The sequence below is a fragment of the Peromyscus leucopus genome, chromosome 17, assembly GCF_004664715.2.
Source record: "Peromyscus leucopus breed LL Stock chromosome 17, UCI_PerLeu_2.1, whole genome shotgun sequence".
NCBI lineage: Eukaryota > Metazoa > Chordata > Mammalia > Rodentia > Cricetidae > Peromyscus > Peromyscus leucopus.
The window spans coordinates 39789139-39795138 of NC_051077.1; positions in this window are offsets into that span (position 1 = coordinate 39789139).

Here is a 6000-nt window from a genome sequence, read left to right on the forward strand (position 1 = left end):
CCTGGTTCCTACTGAGATGGACGAAGGTCTCACCTAAGGTTATTTCAGTGCCCACGTACACCCACTGTGGCTTACGCACAAAAGGAAGTATTAAACCACAAAACCTGTTCCAAGGAACAGACTGGGACATTTTAACCCACTTTTTTCTTGCTGTTTTGTTTGTCCTGAACTTCTTGGCATGAATCTAGGAGTTTGATAATATTTGCCTCTTTGCTTCCAGCCTTTGCCCTTTCCTGGGCTCTGACATACCATAAACTTCTCTGTGTAAATCTGAGTCTTCGTTCTCCCAGGAGCTGACCAATATGCTTCCAACAGTTCTATTCAGAATGTGAGCAAACTGAGATATCTGGCAGAGAAGATGGTGTGTGAACATTTCTCAAGAAACAAAATTATTGCCGAAGCTAGTGGAACTAACTACCACATAACATTAAGACAGGACAGCAAACCATGTCCAGCACAACTAAGAGCCAAAGTCAACAATGCACTTCCCTTGACAAGAAATGAAAGAAGGAAAAGAAATAAGGGACATAAGATTTGTAAAAACAGGAAGAAACACGGCCATGACTAAGAAATAACTGTCTACATTAAAAACAGACTATATAGACAAGCTATTAAAAGTAACCTGGGCAGCTACTGATTCAGAATTACATACATGCAAATCTACATGTCAACAAAATCCCTCTCAGGGCTCTGCTTACAGTCCAATTCAGTCTGTCATTACCTAGTGTTCATCCTTGGACCTTCTCTACATGAATTTTTAACTTTTTTTTTTACTTTGATTTAAAAAAAAAAGATGCAAGGAATTTTAGTATCAAAAGCCCCAAATTTATATAATTTGTTCTCATTCTATGTGATTTGGGGGAGGGGGAGGGTTCTGGTCTAAATCTAATGGGAAACTTGTACATATGTATTCTTCATATAACATGAAACACCCAAATACCACGCCAATTTACAAAAGCATACTTTCACATGGCTATATTTAGTTTAGGAATGCCATTCCATCTAATCATTCTCTCCTGCACCTTACTTCTCAGAGCAAACAAAGAGGAGTAAGTGGGAAGTGCAGAGTCAGCATACTATAAATGCAGTCTTCAGGTCGGTCCGTGGCACTCGCTAACATGTATACTGTAACCTCACACTGCTTTGTTTGTTTTCTTTAGTGTTTCCTTTGGGGCTGCCTTTTTTTGTTCCATTTTTGCAGTGGCAATACTGAATGAAACCTTGGCCAGTCTTGACAGAGCCCCTGCTAAAGTGCGGGACCAACCTTCCCCGCTAACTTCCGGCTCTGCTATCACGTGATCAAGACCAGAAGCTTTGCTTTTCTCCTTGCATCTTTGCAGCCTTGCCAACACAGCGGGGTAACGTGGAGAGGACAGCAGGAACATTGCGTTCTCCATGGGTTTCATTTCTCTAAACCTGTTCCTTTTCTATTAAATGTGTTCTTTGACCTCAAGTTGTATCAGGATTGAAGAGGAAGAATAGAAACGTAAAGAAAGACTCAATATCCACCTATTAAAGTATAGGATAATGTTTTTATACCACAATCAGATTAGAGACTTAGATCAGAAGGCTTTACCAAGAGAAGGATATTCGGAATACTTTAAGCTTCCTCCAAATATAAGAAGGTCAAATCTGGTCAAATCGACTGTTAAGATTCACCTAATCCAGAGCTATTAAAAAACACACACACACACACACACACACACACACACACACAAAAGGTGGCAGAATGTCCTTCCTGCAGCCCAAATTATGCCTCTCAAATCTAAGGATTATTTTGAGCTAAAGGAACATATAAAGTATCAGATACAAGAGAGGCCTTTTAATCTCCTTTGTTCTTCCTGCGAGTGGCAGTTCAAGCTTCGCCTGTGAACTGTTTTCCCTGTACCAGGGGAAGAGGAAGAATTCTCAGCAATGTCACAGGAAGAAACTTCTCCACAGAGCTTGTTAAAATAATCCCAACTCCCTTGGTCTCTCCACGGCCTATTTCCCCACACCTGCTCTTCTTTTTTGTTTGTTTGTTTGTTTGTTTGTTTTGTTTTGTTTTGTTTTGTTTTTGTTTTTCGAGACAGGGTTTCTCTGTGTAGCCTTGTGCCTTACCTGGATCTTGCTCTGTAAACCAGGCTGGCCTCAAACTCACAAAGATCCTCCTGCCTCTGCCTCCCGAGTGCTGGGATTAAAGGCGTGTGCCACCACCGCCTGGCCCAACACCTGCTCTTCTGTGTTCACTCAAAAACAAAGCCTTGGAGGCTTTGCCATATCTTTGGGTCTTTCCTTTCTTATGAAAAAGGGTGGTTGTGTCACACAAAACTTAAACAAAATGTGTATGTTTTTCTTCTACTTGTCCTATGTCAACATAATTCTCTAGGCCATTTGCTAACCTCAAAGGGTAAAGTTAAAGTTTCTACCCTCCTACAACATCTTACTGAAAGAAAATCTTTGCTATAAGGAACAAGAGAAAAACCTATCCTTCTCTCTCCCCTGGAGAACTGTGGAAGTTTCAGGAAGAAATGAGATAAGAATAGACTGGTGAGAAATGCTTGCCTCTGCTTAGGGTGAATTCTCAGTCAGAGTGTGCAGGTTACATGGGAAGCTGGAAACCCGGTTTTGTGTCCCACTCCCCATGGAAAATTGTCGGTGGTACTGTTGTCTGCTGAGTACCATGACCACACGTGCACAGGGCTCCACAGACAAGTAAAACTGAAACTATGGCATGAAGAAACAAAAAGAGGTCATAAAAAGGAAGTTATCCCAGTGCGCCTTTGACGTCAACAAAATATTTAAAGCATCCAGACTATTTAGGAGGCAAGCAGGAAGGTGGACAGCATGAGGTAGCTTTAGGGAGTAAGGGGCATCTCAGTAGCAGGCAGGGAATGGCCACAAAACAGTTTGTGAGGTGGAGATACCACACCTAGAAATGGGAACACTGCCCTGAGTGTGATGAGAAGTCACTGAACTCTGTTTCAGCAGAGTAACAGTTACTTCGCTACATTGCCTTCAGACTCCTGGAACTGCACTGTGACAATCTACCATCAACAGCCTGGATCAAGTCATGCTTAGAGTGTTTGACTTTGACATTGTCAAGTCACCTCATGTTTATATGCTTTCATGGGAACTTACTCCCTCTCTCAATTGGCCAGTGTGTTCTAATTCTTCCAGTCAGTTTAAATAGAGGCACCTTTTTCCAAATGCCAGATGCAACGTAGTTCAATCATGGCAGCCTCTTCTGAGAGATTAAATTTTTCTTTTCTAAGTTTCCCAAATCCCTGCAGCTGTTGTTACTATTCTACCTTCATGTTTATGGCAGAGCATTACAATTTGTAGATCTTGTTGCCTGTCTATACTGGATGATCTCCCTAAAGACAAGAATTCAATCATTTTGCTATACTACTAGCATTTACTACAGTTCTTTATTGGTAAAAATCCCACTACAGTTCTTTGTTCTGTTTTACCTTTAATAAAATTTAAATTGTGATGTATTTGCATGATATACGTGTGTGTGTGTGTGTGTGTGTGTGTGTGTGTGTGTGTGTGTGTGTGAAAATATGTATGCCCATGTAGAAGCATGTGGAGGCCACAGGAGGAGGTCAGGTGACCTGCTCTATCATTCTCTGTCTTAGTTTGACTCAGGGTCCCTCACTAATCTGGAGCTGGATGGCAGCAAGCTTCAGGAATTGCTCTGGTCTCACATTCCTCTGCTAACCCACAGACTACGAAGATTATCTGTGCACATGGAGCTACACCTGGTTCATTTCATGAGCACTGGGGACTCAAACGCATCCTCTCATGGTTGTACAACAAGCATTCTTCCCAAGCGAGCCACCTCCCCAGTCATCTCTAACACTGATTATGTGTTTACTAGAATTTTCTACATACCACCACCCTTTATATGAATAGCATGAATAGCATTTGAAACAGTGTCTAGCCTACAAGTAATATTAAAACATTCTTGAAAAAGGAAATAGAAGACATATAAGTAGACAAGCAAGCCACATGGAAAATTGGGTGAACTTTATTTAAAGGAGGAAAATATGTCTTAAACGTTTTAGTTTCTGATCAAGTATTATATTTTTTAAAAATTTATGAATATCAAATTTGTGCTTATAGTTATATAAACTTCATACCTACATTTACACATTTACAGCTGTGGCCTCTGCATCAACTCCTGCCCCCAGGTTCCTGCCCTATTTGACTTCCTCTCCTGACTTCCTTTGATGATGAACAGTGATATGGAAGTGTCAACCAAACAAACCTTTTCTCCCCTGAGTTGTTTTGGTCATGGCATTTCATCACAGCAATAATAACTCGAAGACAGTTAGTGTCTTTACAATAATAGTAACTTAGAGAGGAGCTTATTGTAATTCCAGGTATCTGTTTTACTTCCTAACAGGTTCTAATTTCATCTCCATGCAAGACCTTTTAAGATTCATTCATTCCCACTGTAGAAAATCCATCTTGCTGCCTTAGCCCTCCCTGATGTGGTTGTACTTAAGAAATATCACATGGATTGAAAGGGCAATTTCAATTTCACAAGAGCTCAGCCTTCTTTCTCTTCATGTGACTTCTCTTTCTTATAATTTCATAGGTTAATTTTTCTGTTGTGGATAGAATAAACTGAGGATCACATTAGAATACCTAGAATATACTGTCTATCTTCATTTCCCTTTATAGTTGATTAAATGTTTCTAAATGAACTGTTTTAATCTTCTGTTGCGGAACTTAAATACTAAATTAGAACAATTTTTAATCTTTACCACACTTGCTGCTTCCCCTAAAACAGAGGTTAGAAAACAATGTCAGGGTCTGATGAAACCCAGAGATAAAGATACCCATAGACAGTTATGTGGTGGTATCTTGTTCCCCAAAATATTGTGAACCCTAATAAACTTATCTAGAGTCAGTTCTGTGGATATCACTCTGTATAAATAAAATGCTGATTGGCCAGTAGCCAGGCAGGAAGTATAGGTGGGATAAGCAGAGAAGAGAATTCTGGGAACAGGAAGGCTGAGTCAGGAGATGTTGCCAGCCACTGCCATGAGTACCAACATGTAAGATACTGGTAAGTCACGAGCCTTGTGGCAAGCTATAGATTTATAGAAATGGGTTAATTTAAGATAGAAGAACTAGATAACAAGAATCCTGAGCTATTAGGCCAAACAGTTTAAATAATATAAGAGTCTGTGTGTTTATTTTATAAGTGGGCTTCAGATCTGCCGGGGCTTGGCGGGTTTCTGAGTTTCTGGAGTTTCTCTCCAGCTATAGGTCAGAGACGGAACAGCCACAATATTAAACATAGAAGTTAGGCAGTGGTAGCACACGCCTTTAATCCTAGCATTCCAGAGGCAGAAATCCATGTGTTCAAGGACACAGACAGGCATGGTGACTCATCATGCCTTTAATCCCAGAAAGCAAGCCTTTAATCCCAAGGAGTGGTGGTAGAAAGCAGAAAGGTATATATGGCATGAGGACCAGAAACTAGAAGCATTTGGCCTGGTTAAGCATTCAGGTTTTTGAGCAGCAGTTCAGCTAAGACCCATTCTGGATGAGGACTCAGAGGCCTCCAGTCTGAGGAAACAAGACCAGCTGAAGATTTGGTGAGGTGAGATAGCTGTGGCTTGTTCTGGTTCTCTGATTTCCCAGTTCACCCCAATACCTGGCTTGGGTAAGATTCATGCTACACAGTTACACACACACACACACACACACACACACACACTCACACATACACACACACAAAAAAAACACACATATACACACAACACACACACAACACACATACACACAGAGAGAGAATTTTTTAAAAACTGTGGAAGTCTAATTAACAGATTTGTTTTTTAAGAAAAATTTCTCAATATTTTAGCAGCTTTCTGTTGCAAAAGCCTCTTCAGATAAAGTTCTTATATCAACTTGCTCTTCATAGAATAATTTATATTTTTAATTATTGACAGTGGTTAAATATGTTTTGTCTTAGAAAATTTTTAACCAATATTCTTTCTTATG